Source organism: Lepidochelys kempii, chromosome 5, assembly GCF_965140265.1.
Source record: "Lepidochelys kempii isolate rLepKem1 chromosome 5, rLepKem1.hap2, whole genome shotgun sequence".
Taxonomy (NCBI): domain Eukaryota; kingdom Metazoa; phylum Chordata; order Testudines; family Cheloniidae; genus Lepidochelys; species Lepidochelys kempii.
In genome coordinates, this window is record NC_133260.1 from 114768557 (window position 1) to 114783921 (window position 15365).

Here is a 15365-nt window from a genome sequence, read left to right on the forward strand (position 1 = left end):
TTGGTCTTCTGGTTGCACTTCCTTTATTTCTTCAGGTGGAGCATTAGAAAAGGTTCAGAGAAGGGCACCTAAAACGATAAGGGGTTTGGAACGGGTCCCATATGAGGAGAGATTAAAGAGACTAGGGTTTTTCAGCTTGGAAAAGAGGAGTCTAAGGGGGGATATGACAGGTATATAAAATCCTGAGTGGGGGACTGAAAGTGAATAAGGAAAAGTTATTTACTTGTTCCCATAATATAAGAACTAGGAGCCACCAAATGAAATTAATGGGCAGCAGGTTTAAAACAAATAAAGAAGTTCTTCTTCACATAGCACACAGTCAACCTGTGGAACTCCTTGCCTGGGGAGGTTGTGGAGGCTAGGACTATAACAGGGTTTAAAAGAGAACTGGATAAATTCATGGAGGTTAAGTCCATTAATGGCTATTAGCCAGGATGGGTAAGGAATGGTGTCCCTAGCCTCTGTTTGTCAGAGGGTGGAGATGGATGGCAGGAGAGAGATCACTAGATCAGTACCTGTTAGGTACATTCTCTCTGGGTCACCTGGTATTGGACACTGTTGGTAGACAGGATACTGGGCTGGATGGATCTTTGGTCTGACCCAGTATGATCATTCTTATGTTATGTTCAATCCCAGGACCAGAATTAAAATCATGCTGCCACTGAAAAAATAACTCACAGCACATTGGAAAGAAAAAACGGTTTCTGAGGTCATTGTTCCCCCTTCACAGTGGAGGACGAGTGGGAGAAAAACAGTGTGCACTTGCCTAGGGTTTTGATTTTCTTTTACTTCTTGAACTTGCTGGAGGATCTAATGTCATTACCAGGCAGTTATTATAGGACAATAAGCTCTTTTAGGCACCTTTCGGGTGCCCTTTGCCAAGATTAACATTCCTTAATTTCTGCAGTCACTAAAGGAATGGGAGTGGGCAATCTTTGACAAATATTGGCTGCTGCTTAAGTGAGCGTGGTTGTGAAGGACAGAAGAGATGACTTTCTGCTTGTCCACTGTCAGTAACATTTAGGGTAGAACCTCAGCGTGAACTTGTGGGAAAGGGGAATTTCTGGGCTTGAGTTCAGATGGTGGCAAGTGAAGGACTTATCCCCTGTAAATTTGATTTAGACTGAGCTTTCCTTTTCTGACTTACTTGCTTTAATCAGCAGTCAAAAGGCAGAGATTAAGGTTTGGGTTTTCATTGCACTACCTCTCCTGGGCAGTTCAGACCTACCATGCTCACGAAAGGCTGGAAAATAAGGGTTCTTTAAAAAGAGGACCCTACACAAAGTACAAAATCAAATTAAATAGACACTTTCCCCTCTGAATGTGAGCTAGTCTTTTCCTCAATACGTTATTAAAATACTAGTTCAAAGCCCTAGACATTTGGAGAACTCAAAGCAGTCAAGTTAATCTGAGTCTTAAAGTTTCTCTGTATATGTTCTCTGTGCAAACAAATACAAAATGACTTTAGTTCCCCAGTGCTTTTAAATTTCGTTTTTGACTGAACGGAGGAGCCACCTCCGACGCCCCTTCCAGAAAGGCAGGTGGGGGTATGGTGACTTTTTAGAAGGGAGCAGAGATTAACCACCACCTCATATACCCTGCCCCATTGATTCTGGAATCAGTCTTTTCAGACTGATGCTGCTCTCACCTCATCCCAGAAATGGGAAAGCCATTCTCTTCCTGGAATTAAAGGTTACATGGAAAAATCCAAAACACCACAAAGAAAATGTACGCACACAGTGATAAGGCTATGAGAGAGAAAACAGTGCGTGTGCTGATATGGGGGACGGGGAGGACAGAAGGGATACCATATGTACTCCCAACATCTGGCCAAAAGACTACTTGCAGAAACATGCCATACTTAAGCACATGATCTATGCGTACATTGTCACTGAAGCCAGGCTATCGTCATGTTTGAGCTGTTCCCTGGTAGGCTGTAAAATGTACTGAAGATAGTTCACTCCCCCCCTCGCCTCCCTTTGAAATAAATTTTGTTTACTGAGGGGGGCGGGGGGATTAACTGTTTTTAGATTAAAAGATCGCAGAGATAAAGATGTGACAAGGTTCTGCAGATGTTTGAAAAGTTACCAAGAAAGGACTTCTCCTTATACATGAAATGTCTATAGCCTCCTAAGAGCAAGAAAAAGTCATGGGCCTCTGCTCTACAGTAGACCAGGTCTGCATAGAAACCTCACCCCGAAAGCATTTACCATATTAAAGCATCCATGACAGTCAAAATAACAAAAAAGTTACATTTACCTACGACACGCCACAGAGTCAGTTTAGCTGTACTGAAGGTTTAGGGAGATGGCATTGAAGGTTCTACAGCTGGAGTAATAGGATAGTGTTGAATGGCCCCTGCAGCCGCACACCAACTGCTAAAATATTATTAAAATGGACTCAGCCAAATTTTTGAAAAAAGGGGTGTGTCGGAAGAAGCATGACTATTTCCTTTCCTTTTCTTTTATGGCAGGACTATCATTTTTGTAGCAAGGAGTGACCAGCTCAGTTGATTTCCTCCTGTATAATTTGGCTGGGCAGAACTTGATTTTCTTAAAATAAATTTCAACAAATAGCAATGTTTATTTTTAAGCATTTTTTCCTCTTTAAATTTTCACACTTGCAGGAAATTATGGAGAGGCCAGACAAGTATTCAATGGCTGTAGACGGTGACCATTTTAATTACCTCGTATAAAGCTTAATTTTTTGAATTTCAAAATCCTTAAATCAAACTGTAGTAAGTCCCCAAACAGCATTTCTCTTTCCTTATCTATAAATGTTGATCATCATCAGTGGAAATATTGTTTGTCTGTGTGCAGTGAAATCAGTGTCTACTGATATTTGCCAATAAGCAGCAACTCCTCCCAAGCCAATATATAAACAAAAAAAAAAACCAAACAAAAACACACACCACCCACCCAGGGGTTAAATAGAGGCAGTATTCCGCACACAGTTTGACATGGACTGAAATGGCCATGATTGTATGGAAAAATAAAGCAATACTCATTAGACCTAGAGAAGGATAAAACAACTTGGGGTCAGGGAGAACAATTCCAGCTAAGGAGCAACCTTCCATTTAAAAAAAAAAAAATACAAATTTAATTGGCATTGAGAGAAACCAGAATGACCTGGTGTCTATCAGCTGAGGACAAGACATCAATCTGGTTGTGTTTTGTGAAAATGTCCTGAGGATCAGATTCCATCCTGCAAATTGTTACACAGTGTCCTGTCTTTTGACTCAGGAATTCAAGGTACTTCTCCACCCCACCCCCCCGAAGAAATGAAATAAATCAGTCAACTTGAGGGCTGGGGAGAAGGGGTGCCACCAGTTGAAGTAGACTCTTCAGTTGGTGGTTTTAGGACATCTCTAGCACAACAGTGAAATTCCACTCTTCCACCAGTTACTGTACTGTGGATCTTTGAAACAGTTTAAAGGGAAAGCACAGTGTACTTGGTAACGATGCAGTCAAGCGAGAATAAGGGTATGTCTACACTACGAAATTAGGTCGAATTTATAGAAGTCGTTTTTTTAGAAATCGGTTTTATATATTCGAGTGTGTGTGTCCCCACAGAAAATGCTCTAAGTGCATTAACTCGGCGGAGCGCTTCCATAGTACCGAGGCTAGAGTCGACTTCTGGAGTGTTGCACTGTGGGTAGCTATCCCACAGTTCCCACAGTCTCCGCTGCCCACTGGAATTCTGGGTTGAGATCCCAATGCCTGATGGGGCTAAAACATTGTCACGGGTGGTTCTGGGTACATATCGTCAGGCCCCCGTTCCCTCCCTCCCTCCGTGAAAGCAAGGGCAGACGATCGTTTTGTGCCTTTTTTCCTGAGTTACCTGTGCAGACGCCATACCACGGCAAGCATGGAGCCTGCTCAGCTCACTGTCACCATATGTCTCCTGGGTGCTGGCAGACGCAGTACTGCATTGCTACCCAGCAGCAGCAACCCATTGCTTTGTGGCAGCAGACGGTGCAATAGGACTGGTAGCCATCATCATCATGTCCGAGGTGCTCCTGGTCACCTGTGTTAGGTCGATCAGGAGCACCTGGGCACAGGGACTAAATTTGGAGTGACTTAATCAGGTCATTCTCTTTAGTCCTGCAGTCAGTCCTATTGAACCGTCTTATGGTGAGCAGGCAGGTGATACGGATTGCTAGCAGTCCTATTGCATCATCTGCTGCCGGGCAGCCATGAGATGTGGATGGCATGCAGTCCTTCTGCACCGTCTGCTGCCAGCCAAAGATGAAAAAGATAGATGGAGTGGATCAAAACAAGAAATAGACCAGATTTGTTTTATACTCATTTGCAACCCCCCCGCCAAAGGGACTCATTTCTCTAGGTCACACTGCAGTCACTCACAGAGAAGGTGCAGCGAGATAAATCTAACCATGTATCAATCAGAGGCCAGACTAACCTCCTTGTTCCAATAAGAACAGTAACTTAGGTGCACCATTTCTTATTGGAACCCTCCATGAAGTCCTGCCTGAAATACTCCTTGATGTAAAGCCACCCCCTTTGTTGATTTTAACTCCCTGTAAGCCAACCCTGTAAGCCGTGTCGTCAGTCGCCCCTCCCTGCATCAGAGCAATGGCAAACAATCGTGCATCTGAGCTGAGAGTGCTGTCCAGAGCAGTCACAATAGAGCACTCTGGGATAGCTCCCGGAGGCCAATACCGTCGAATTGTGTCCACAGTACCCCAAATTCGACCCAGCAAGGCCGATTTAAGCGCTAATCCACTTGTCAGGGGTGGAGTAAGGAAATCGATTTTAAGAGCCCTTTAAGTCGAAATAAAGGGCTTCATCGTGTGGATGGGTGCAGGTTTACATCGATTTAACGCTGCTAAATTCAACCTAAAGTCCTAGTGTAGACCAGGGCTCAGAGAAATGAGGTCTGAATCTTAAACCCTTTTTGGAAGCCTTCAAACAAAAAAAGACAGACATTTCAGACACCAAATGGAAAGAATTAATGACATTGCAGGCACACTAGTTAATCAGATTCTCCATTCTTTTGCATGTCCCAGTTTTTAAAACCAGAAAGCCATCAGGTCTTCAGAATAAGAATGTTGCTGTCAGCTCTTCCTCAGGTTTCAGGCAGTTAGGTTCCTTATTGTCCAAGTGAAAAGATATCCTCTCCGTGCCTTTCCACTAAAGGAACTGGCATAAGTACTTAATTGAACAGTTAGAAGGTCTAGCAAACACTCAGGCCCGATGAGAATTTCCTGTTTGGATGACCAGGTAAGCTGCTCAGAGGCCCAGGATTATGTGCAGCAAGGAGGACATGTCACAGACATAAGAAATTCTACATTTGAAGAAAAAAAGTCTGCAAAGGGAACAGCTGCCATACAAGTGACCATCATTCCTAGCAACAGAAGGCACAGAAAAGCAGATGCTGTAAGATATTGAGAGATCACCTCAGAGATTGGAGAGAGATATTGAAAGAACAGTTAGTCTAGGAAATATTTCCCATGACAACATTATTCCCTAGGTTATCCTGAAGTGGGTTTTTAGGAGGTACCTGTACTTTTTGTTATTCTAGAATAGAGCTTTTACCACAGGATGGTCATTTGATGACCTGTGCCACCCTGAGTGTGCATAAGATATTGAGTTTTCTGGACTGTGATACCTTTTTCTTTAGTGGGCATTTTCTCTGGATACAGTCCAAGGATGTTTGGCCTTACATTTTCTTTTTGGAGAAGGAATCTCCAACAACGGAAAAAATAGGTTTCCTTATTTATGCTCAGTCACCTAGCCTAAGAGCTGTTAGAGAGTTGCTGTCCCTGCTGTGAGGCAAGGTAGATTAATAGATTTTAAAACCAGAAAGGACCATTATGATCAGTTAGTCTAACCTCCCTTACAACACTGGGCATACGAATTACTGGGTGAAATTCTACATCAGTGCCAGCATTCTAACTCTGGGTGAACTAGAGAATATGCATTCAAAAAGGATCTCAATTTAAAGACTTTAGTGATTAAGAATCTACCAAATCCCTTGGTAATTTGTTCAGATGGTTAATTACCCTCACTTGAAATCTTGCATCTTATTTCCAGTCTGAATTGGTCTAGCAGCAGCTTCCAACCACTGCATCTGGTTGTGCATTTTGCTGCTAGATAAAGGGCCCTCTAAGTCGTCTCCCCACGCAGGTACTCCTATGCCATGATCAAGTCACCTCTTACCCATACTCTTTGAGAGGGAGTTTAATCTTGGGAGCAGTCCCTTTACCACTTCTAGGGACTGAGGAACCAGAGGCATCCATTTCCTCCTTAGAGTTTAATAGACAATAGTGGTGAAGTAGACTTCTGGGAAGAGCAGCAAATCCTGGCAATAAACTCAGGCTCACACTCCAGCACTCTCTCTTAGATGGTCTGATACAAGGGGTTTGAGGAGGGAGGGGCATTGGTACTATGACCCTCTTGTTTCCAGCCTGGGCTATGCGATAATTTGGGCAATTTACTCAAGAATTCTGATGGCAGCAGTCTTGATTGCCATGTAAACAAACTGTGTAGGAAAACTGGAGATACTGCTGGTGGGGAGCCAGATCCATGGGGCCCTTCAGGAAGCACTCAGTATAGAACATTCTCCAGCCAAATAAAGAAGGTCACCAAGTTTCTTAAGTAAAGAGAGAAATTAAGTTTGAAAATTAGGAGACAGACCAAAGCACTAAGCTGGGATCATGCACCACAGAAGTAAAGCAGGAACATTTAGAACAGGCAAGTACTGTAGAATGGTCAGCATTTTGCACAGAATCCTATGCAAGGAGTTTGAAAAATTACAAAAAAGAACAGGAGTACTTGTTTCAGAGTAGCAGCCGTGTTAGTCTGTATCCGTAAAAAGAAAAGGAGTACTTGTGGCACCTTAGAGACTAAAAGTTGAGCATAAGCTTCCATGGGCTACAGCCCACTTCATCAGATGCATGCAGTGGAAAATACAGTAGGACGAATTTATATACACAGAGAACATGAAACAATGGGTGTTACCAAACACACTATAATGAGAGTGATCAGGTAAGGCGAGTTATTACCAGCAGGAGAGAAAAAAACATTTTGTAGTGATAATCAAGATGGGCCATTTCCAGCAGTTGACAAGAAGCGTGAGGAACGGGGCGGGGGGGGGGGGGGGGGGGAGAATAGTTTTAGTTTTACTCTGTGTAATGACACATCCACTCCAAGTCTTTATTCAAGCCTAAGTTAATGGACCATGTCCCTGCTACTGTTGCCTTCAGAGCAGCACCAAGACATTAAAAAAGTATTTAACAAGTTTCCTTGGTGCTCTGAAAGCTGCAGAGAAAAAAGAAAATGTCAAGATGCTTGCCCACTTCACACTGCTGTTGTCGCCGCCACTCGCTTACTGGATATGGAAATTTTTTTTCTTTTTTACACAGTAGAACCTCAGAGTTACGAATACCATGAAAATGGAGGTCGTTAGTAACGCAAACATTTGTAACTCTGAACAAAACATTATGGCTGTTCTTTCAGAAGTTTACAACTGAATATTGACTTAATACAGCTCAAACTTTATTTCTTCTGCACAGTAATGCTGCTTTTAATCATCTTAATTTAAATAAAAAGGACACAGTTTCCTTACCTTGTCAAAACTTTTTTAAAAAACTTCCCCTTTATTTTCTTTTTGGTAGTTTAAGTTTAGCACAATACTGTAACTCTGCTTTTTTTTTGGTCTCTGCTGTTGCCTGATTGCAGTTCCAAATTAGGTGTGTGGTTGACTGGTCAGTTCATAGCTCTGAGGTCTTGCCTATTTATCTCATTCAATACACTACTTCAGAGTCATGCACAAGGCAAAACAGCATGTTCAATGCCAAATACATTTAACTTTCCTCAGGAACATTTTTACAACCTATGAAAAGCATGCAATAAAAACCCTTATTGGGTTGATAAGCGATACCCAAACTCAATATTTAACTAACAACCAAAAACTTGGGCAGCCAGGAGTCCATTAAAGGTCAATCAACTTCACTCTTTCAAGGGCTTTACATTTCAAGAAACGCATCCATATTTTACTATGATAAAAAAGTTGAAGCACCATCTCTTACACAGAAAACACAAATAATGGAGTTTAAGCTCATCTAGCCAAGTCCTCTTATCCTTGCTTTTTGGCTTTGCAGAAACCCATATCCAACTTAAAGATTTGTTTTTAGGGGATAGGAGAAAGGAAGAGGGTTGGTGTTATCGACACTATAGTCGTGAGGTTTTTGCTTTAAGTTAGTATAAGATTGCTGTGCCACATCCAGCATGTACAAAGGTTTTTTTAAATTAATAGTACTAGTCCACTTCATCATGATGGACTGGTTACTCATTCTATCATCTTGGTCTCCTGGTCAGAAAGGACTAACAGTTCTGCTGAGGTGGAGAGAGCTTCTTAGACAAGGAGAAACGTACCCCTCAGTAATCCCCATAAGCTGTTAAGCAGCTGCACTGACTGCCTCCAAAGGGAATTCTACCTGGGAGGATACAGACTGAGAAACAAAGGCTGTTAAATTGTGTATATTGCATATACCAGGACCTTTATAGTACGAGCTGTGGAACTTCCTAAGAAGAGTTGTTGCAAATTTTTAAAATTCAGTCTGACAAGCTGTTTTATTTTGCTCCAAGTGATTAGACATTGTGGAATAATCACATTGCTTTAGAAAAAAGCAACAGTTTACAGAAAGCGACAAGATATGCATTCAAAGCCAAGCCTTCCCTTCAAAATACTATAATACAATATGAAAAGTGCCCAATTTAAGATGGTTAAATAAAAATGTCACTCCTGAAGACCTTGTGTGTTAAGTGTCAGCTTAGAGCAAATTTTACCTGGGGATGGAAAAAAGAGGAGGGGTTTAAAATGGAAATGCTGTCAAAGCTTTAACTATAGCATAGCAAAAAGACTCTATAATTACCATTTATATAACTCCTGCAGAAATTTAAAGGAAAAACACCTTTACCTTTGTTCCAAGATAAATTGTTCTACTGCTTCAGATCTGCAGAAGCACTTCACTTTATCTTGAGACTACAGTCCTGAGGTATTTAATTACCCTGTCAAGACCACTAAATGGTCTGACACCAGGCCCTTTCCCTCAATCTCTGCTGATTGATAGCATCAATAAAATGTACCTGCTTTAATTAAAGCTCCAAATAGGATCCCCTTTTGCACTTGCTAGACCAATGTTCTTTAATACTGGAAGAACAAAATACAGAAGTGAGGAGTGTGTCTCTTCCTCACCTTCACAGTTCATTTGCCTCCAGTGTCCTAAAGGAGTTTACACACAATAAATACATATCTCCCAGTTCTCTTGAGATGGTGGTTAATGGAAAAGATCACTATTAAAAGCTTATCTACCAAAGATTCCTTCCTGTTAATATACTTCCACAAAGATGAACAGGTCAGACCCGCGAAGAGCAATGCAACTGGAAAATACCCCTCATTGCTACATACATTCAGCACTAGAAGAAATCTGCCAAAGACAAGTTAGTGGGTCTGTATACTAGTCACATTCTTCATTGTATTATATAAAATGCATATCAACTGTGTTTAAAACATTGTCATAAGCAGGGGACGTTCTTGGGCAAGCAATAAATTATGGTACCACAGTTACTTTAAGATGATTACTGTTGCAAAACAGGATAATGGTTCACAACTAACCAGTATTGATACTGAATGAAATGTGGTGCACACCATTCTGTTACATAGCAAACTATTTCAAAAGGTGTGCATACCCGTAGTATGTTCCTCATCTCAAGTCTCCCTTTACTATAGCATATGTTGCTATTCCTTGGCACTCTGATGAGGAAGTATTCTACAATGGTTGGCCCATTTTACAGTTTCAATGTTGCATTACATGATCTTCCATTGGACAGTTAGTAAGGGATAATACCAAAGGAAATCTTCACAACACAAGCGTGGCCAAAAAATTTGGAAAGTTAACTTTCTTCCAACTTCTGCATGAATGACACTCCATTTTAAGCCTGAGGGTTTTTTTTTTTTTTAAATATATGCAAGAGCTATGGAAGAGTGGGAAGAAAACCTACAGATTTAATACTTTTGATTAAATATTTCTTAAATCTATATTCCCCTGACAGGTAATAATTACTCTTGTAAACACTTTAATAGTCAATCAAAAAACGTTTCTTTTAAGAATCATGTGAGAAGAAATGTTTAACCAGCCTTTGCCCAGGTAGAAATCAATTGTTAAACTTGCAAAGGTCTGGAAGGGCAGAGGTCTGGAAGCTGTATTTGCTAACAAATGCTGTACATAAAGAAGCGCTTCAAATGGTTCTACTTGCTACTCATCTAGGATTAAGAAAATACATGTCTCAATGACAATGGTGATCTCAGAAAATCCCATGACTAGTCTTGCATTTAAGTGAACTCTGACATTCAATCCATCTCACCCCAAATGGTTAACCTTTTGATGGTATCTTGCATTTAGCCCCAATTCAACCTGAATTGGCCTGATGGAAAAAAACAAACTACTGGTCCCAGTGGTATTTCTGTGGGACAGAGTCTCTCCCCCCTCTCCCCCGGCAAGGGCATCATCCGGGGTCAACTTTGCCCATCCCCACATCCAAGGGGTTCACCACCTCCAAGCCATGACCAGGTTAAATCAGATTAGCAGTTACATGGGCAGAAGTGCTCTTTCCCCTTTCCAATCCATGACACCTTAAAGTACAGCCAGTTTCATTTTTGGCATCAGGGTGGAAAGCTGCCTGCTCTAGGCCGGAAACACAGCTCTGACACAATTCACTAGGGTGAAAGAATTACGTTGTCTGCCCCTGCTTCATAGACAGGGCCTCTCCTCAGACTTTTTCAACCTAGATATAGTTTACCTCAGGAGTCTTGCAACTTGGTATGCTCTTCTCGGTAAACATGAAGATTAACTGTTCTTCAGCTTCTACCTTGGATCTAACAAACCCTTAGTAGAAGAAGCCACTGGAGATGCCTGTTCTTATTCCAATGTTACTTGATTTTTTTCTGAAATGGAAATTCTGTTCCTGCAGACCAAACCAATCCAAGACATAACTGGCTTTCCAGATCTTTATTTCGCACCTGGACCAGTCCATCAGTTTTTGTTCCATTAATATATTCTACTGGCATCTTTTCAAAACTCATCAGCTTACATCCCTGGAAGGAGTAATCTTTCCCAACCAAAGAGTGAATACATATAAGCAAGTGGGACCAGGTGAAGGGGTGAGAAAGAGAGGAGGGACTATACTGATCAGCTCAATCATAAAAGTTAAAGATTTTTAGATAGCTCATTTTCTATTCCAATTCAATAACTCACTCAGCACTGGAAGGGTTCCAACAGCAGTGTCTTCCAAAAAAGAAAAATGACTCACAAGATCACAAAAGATCACTAGCAGAGTGGGTCTCTGATCCTGGATTGGGGCCTCTAAATGTTACTACAGTACAAACGTAGATTTTTCCTATTGCCAAAGGTCAAATGAATAATTAAAACAATCAGGGCAGCATAACACAAGTTTATAAGCTGCTGTGATTACCGGACTGGGTCTGAAAACATTAGATGAATGAAAAAAACAGATGCAAAATATTTTGCAAGTATTTTAATAAAATCATTCCTACAATTTTTTTAAATGTTGGCAACTTAATTGCATTTGTAAAAGTGGCAGCCTGATTTTGCACATGTTGTAGTATGAGCAAATTTTCAAGCACATCTTCTGTTTCACGAAAACAGTGGTGGTAGACTCTCCTAAAGATTACAGTATTAACGGTGGCTAGTGCTAGAGGTGGGAATGGAAACCACAAGTTACGGATACCCAATCCCGTACTCAATCCATAGTGCCATGTGGTAGGTACACTCCTCTCTGAAATGGACTACTTTCACTTTGTGGTGAAAGTTGACAAGTTTTTATCATTTCACCAAACCTGCTTTCCAGTTTTACCTACTGCAAGGTAGACAATTTCAGGCCAACAAAAAAGCAAACAAAAAAAAATTAAAAAAAGCTTTTGCAAGTATTAAATATTCAGCAAAAAAGCCGCCATTTCCCATCTGTTTTGCAAATTCAAACAGGCCCTTCGTGTCACAATACTGTGCCCAGCTCTAATCGCAGCCTTATTTATGGGAGTCAAACAATGAGGGATGGCCCCATTCTTTCCCTTTGAAGGTGGTGTGTAAAAACTAAGAGCTATTTTCTAGCTGATGTGGGAAACCAGCAATAGCTCTAAGGACCAATTTGTCTGGGCTTGCTAATTTTAGCCAGCTCAAAAGTGTTCGTATTAAGAGTACCACATACTTACAGGAATGGAATGAAGTCCTGATCTGTCACAAATAACTCTGGTATAACTTTAAAGGACTGCTATGGTCCTAGCTGGCCACTGCTTAGAGAGAACTGGTTTACGATGACAAACCTCACCCACATGTGAATTCTGTATCAACACAAGCCTTTAAGATTAAGCCCATATCCGTATTTACAGTAGATATGGAGCCTGGGCTTGCCTGAGTCACTAGTTCAGGACTGATCTAGTGACTCAGAAATCAAGACATAAGCAGCTTATCTTAGGTTGTCTGTTCTCAGCTGTGAGCCTCATACAACATCAGGTCCCTGACAAAAATATTATGGGATACCTACCACCATGAAGAAGCTCTGCCATTTTCAAAGAGAGAGTTAAGCAAGTGTCCAATGCAGGCAACTCCTGATCAATCCCCAAACATTAAATATCCTTAGTTTTAGAAGCGATATGGAAAAAAATCAGTTTCCATGACGACTCATACAGGAAACCCTGTAGCAAGTCACTAAAACCTCTCTCTGAACTCCAAAGAGCAGGTCAGGGAAGAAAAGATGCTTCCCCTCTAAGCCCAAACATAGGTCTATCACAGAACTTTGCTGTCTCCGAGGACAGCTAAAACCTTGCAAATCAGCATCTCAGCCAAGCTGGGATGCAGGACTTTCAACAGATCCTTATGAAGGGAAACGTACAAAACTCCTTTCTTGGGGCCAAATGCTGCCCCTCCTCCCCATTATATGAACCTCCCACTGAAGTCAAGAACAACAGAATTCAGCCTTTAATGTGGAAGATATGAGCAGCACTCAGTTTGCACAACTAAGGAGAAAAGGAAAAATCCATACAAGTGCAACAGAAGGTCTCTACATTTTGGCCTATTGAGTTGGAATGTGTTTATAGAAACGCCTAGACATGCTCCTTACAAATTTCAAGGAAGATCAAGCTTAATGATAAAGCCTAAATGTTTTTGTTTCTCAACTTCAGTATCCAGTTGTTGGCTACTTTTACAGTTTTTAACTCAATGCTACCATTTGTTTAACTAACAGATAGGCTGTATTGTGTGCATGACGGTGGGGAATGAGACACCAGTGTTCCATTTACTGTGTTTTTGCTCTTTCCCTCCTGGTAACATCTCCTTTTCCATTGCTCTTCACTTGTTTGCCCAATGACTATCTGCAAGGTGAACGAGGATTCCATATATATTAGGGCTGTCAAGCGATTACAAAAATTAATGGCAATTTTAATCACACTGTTAAATAATAGAATACCATTTATTTAAAGATTTTTTGGATATTTCCTATATTTTCAAATATAGGCTGGGGGCCTGGAGCTCAGGGGTGGGGCTTCATGACATTAATGTGTTAAAATTAAAGCGTTAATTTTGTTTTCAGTAACAGGTGTTAACTGTGATTGACAGCCCTAATATACATACTTACTGAAGTTACTTACTGTCAACAACCTTGGGGGATCATTTTGATTTTGGATGTCTGGCTTGAGTCACCCCATGTGTCACCTTTCTGACTCGCAACCCAGCGAGGCAGTAATAAGACAACAGCATTTTATGCAGAACTGTTTTACTGGGACAAGAGGTGTGCCACAAACACAAAAAAAGCACATTTAAAAAGAGTCCACAAAATTGTCAGACCACAAAGAAGTTCCTTTACTTCAGGGACACAATCCAGATTGTCAAATAAAAAGGAAAATATCTTTAAACAATTAGCGAATTCCTTGGGAAATTCGTCCCTTCCCTTCCCACCCCTACCTGTCTCTTTTTGATCAGTTCAAGAAAAATCCTTTCAAAAGTCAAAACCTCTGCCAAAGGTACAAAGCTGTGTCTTTCATGCTAAGCATTCCTCAGATGTGTTTAACAGGATACAGAACAGCAACATTCAATAACATTTGTGGATCACTATTCATTTTAATAAATATTACAGGTTAGAGAAAACATGCCCTGCCTTTTTCACAGGAACAATATCTTTGCCTCAAACACCTTTTTAAATGTCCGAGATTCACTTTTACGTTTAAGCCCTTTCACAAGCAAACTGCATGTCCAAAGGAGCAAGTCTGACCTCAGTCAAAAGGGCAGAACAGACTACATTTGGTAGCTGAGCTCTGAAGTCATTAACTAAAGCACCATTGTCTCTAACCTGAATGATAGTGAGCAGGATGACAGTTGCCTTTAGACACTATACAAAGAATAGAAGATAGTCAGCCAGTACAAGGATGAACAATATTTTACTGTCACAAAGTATCCTTGAGAGATGAAACACTTCCTGACAACTTATCCTGTTTAGCCTGTGTTCCTTGGCTTCTAAAGCCCAAACTACTCAGAAGACTCTAGGATGTTAGCATCCTTCTGACTTAAATAATTTTATAGAGACTGAGCAAGTTAGGAAGGAAGCTTAAAGGCCTAGAAAATATGATCTATGAGGAAAGACTCAAAAAAACCTCGGTTTGTTTAGCATGGAGAAGAGAAGAGAAAGGAGGACCCGATAACAGTCTTCAAGTACATAAAAGGCTATTATAAAGAGAAGGATGATAAACTGTTCTCCTTATCCACTGAGGAGAGGACAAGAAAAAATGGAGTCATATTGCATCACAAGAGACTTAGGTCAGACATTAGGAAAAACTTCCCAATTCTAAGGGTAGTTAAGCACTGGAACAAGTCACATAAGGAGTCTGTGTAATCTCAGTGGATTGGAGGTTTTTAAGAACCAGTTAGAAAAACACTGGTCAAGGATATATGTAGGTAATACTTAGTCCTGCCTCAGTGCAGGGAACTGGACTAAACCTACTGAGATCCTTCCAAGCCTACATTTGTAGGAGTCTATGAAAATAAAAAGAAAAGGAGTACTAGTGGCACCTTAGAGACTAATCAATTTATTTGAGCATGAGCTTTCGTGAGCTACAGCTCACTTCACTAAAGCTTATGTTCAAATAAATTGATTAGTCTCTAAGGTGCCACTAGTACTCCTTTTCTTTTTGCGAATACAGACTAACACGGCTGCTACTCTGAAACCTATGAAAATAAAGTGTTCAAGAGGATCCCTTGAACTTTAAGAATAAAAGGACAGCTAGCTTCATTCTCCTTCATTTTTGCCCCTAAGCTCTGAAGGCACACACGTGTC

General features: G+C 40.9%; 1 protein-coding gene across 17 annotated transcripts in view; it reads right to left on the bottom strand.

Moving 5' to 3' along the window:
* ELAVL2 (ELAV like RNA binding protein 2) overlaps window positions 1-15365 on the bottom strand; it is a 161473-nt gene that overhangs the window by 21413 nt on the left and 124695 nt on the right. The window lies entirely within an intron of this gene.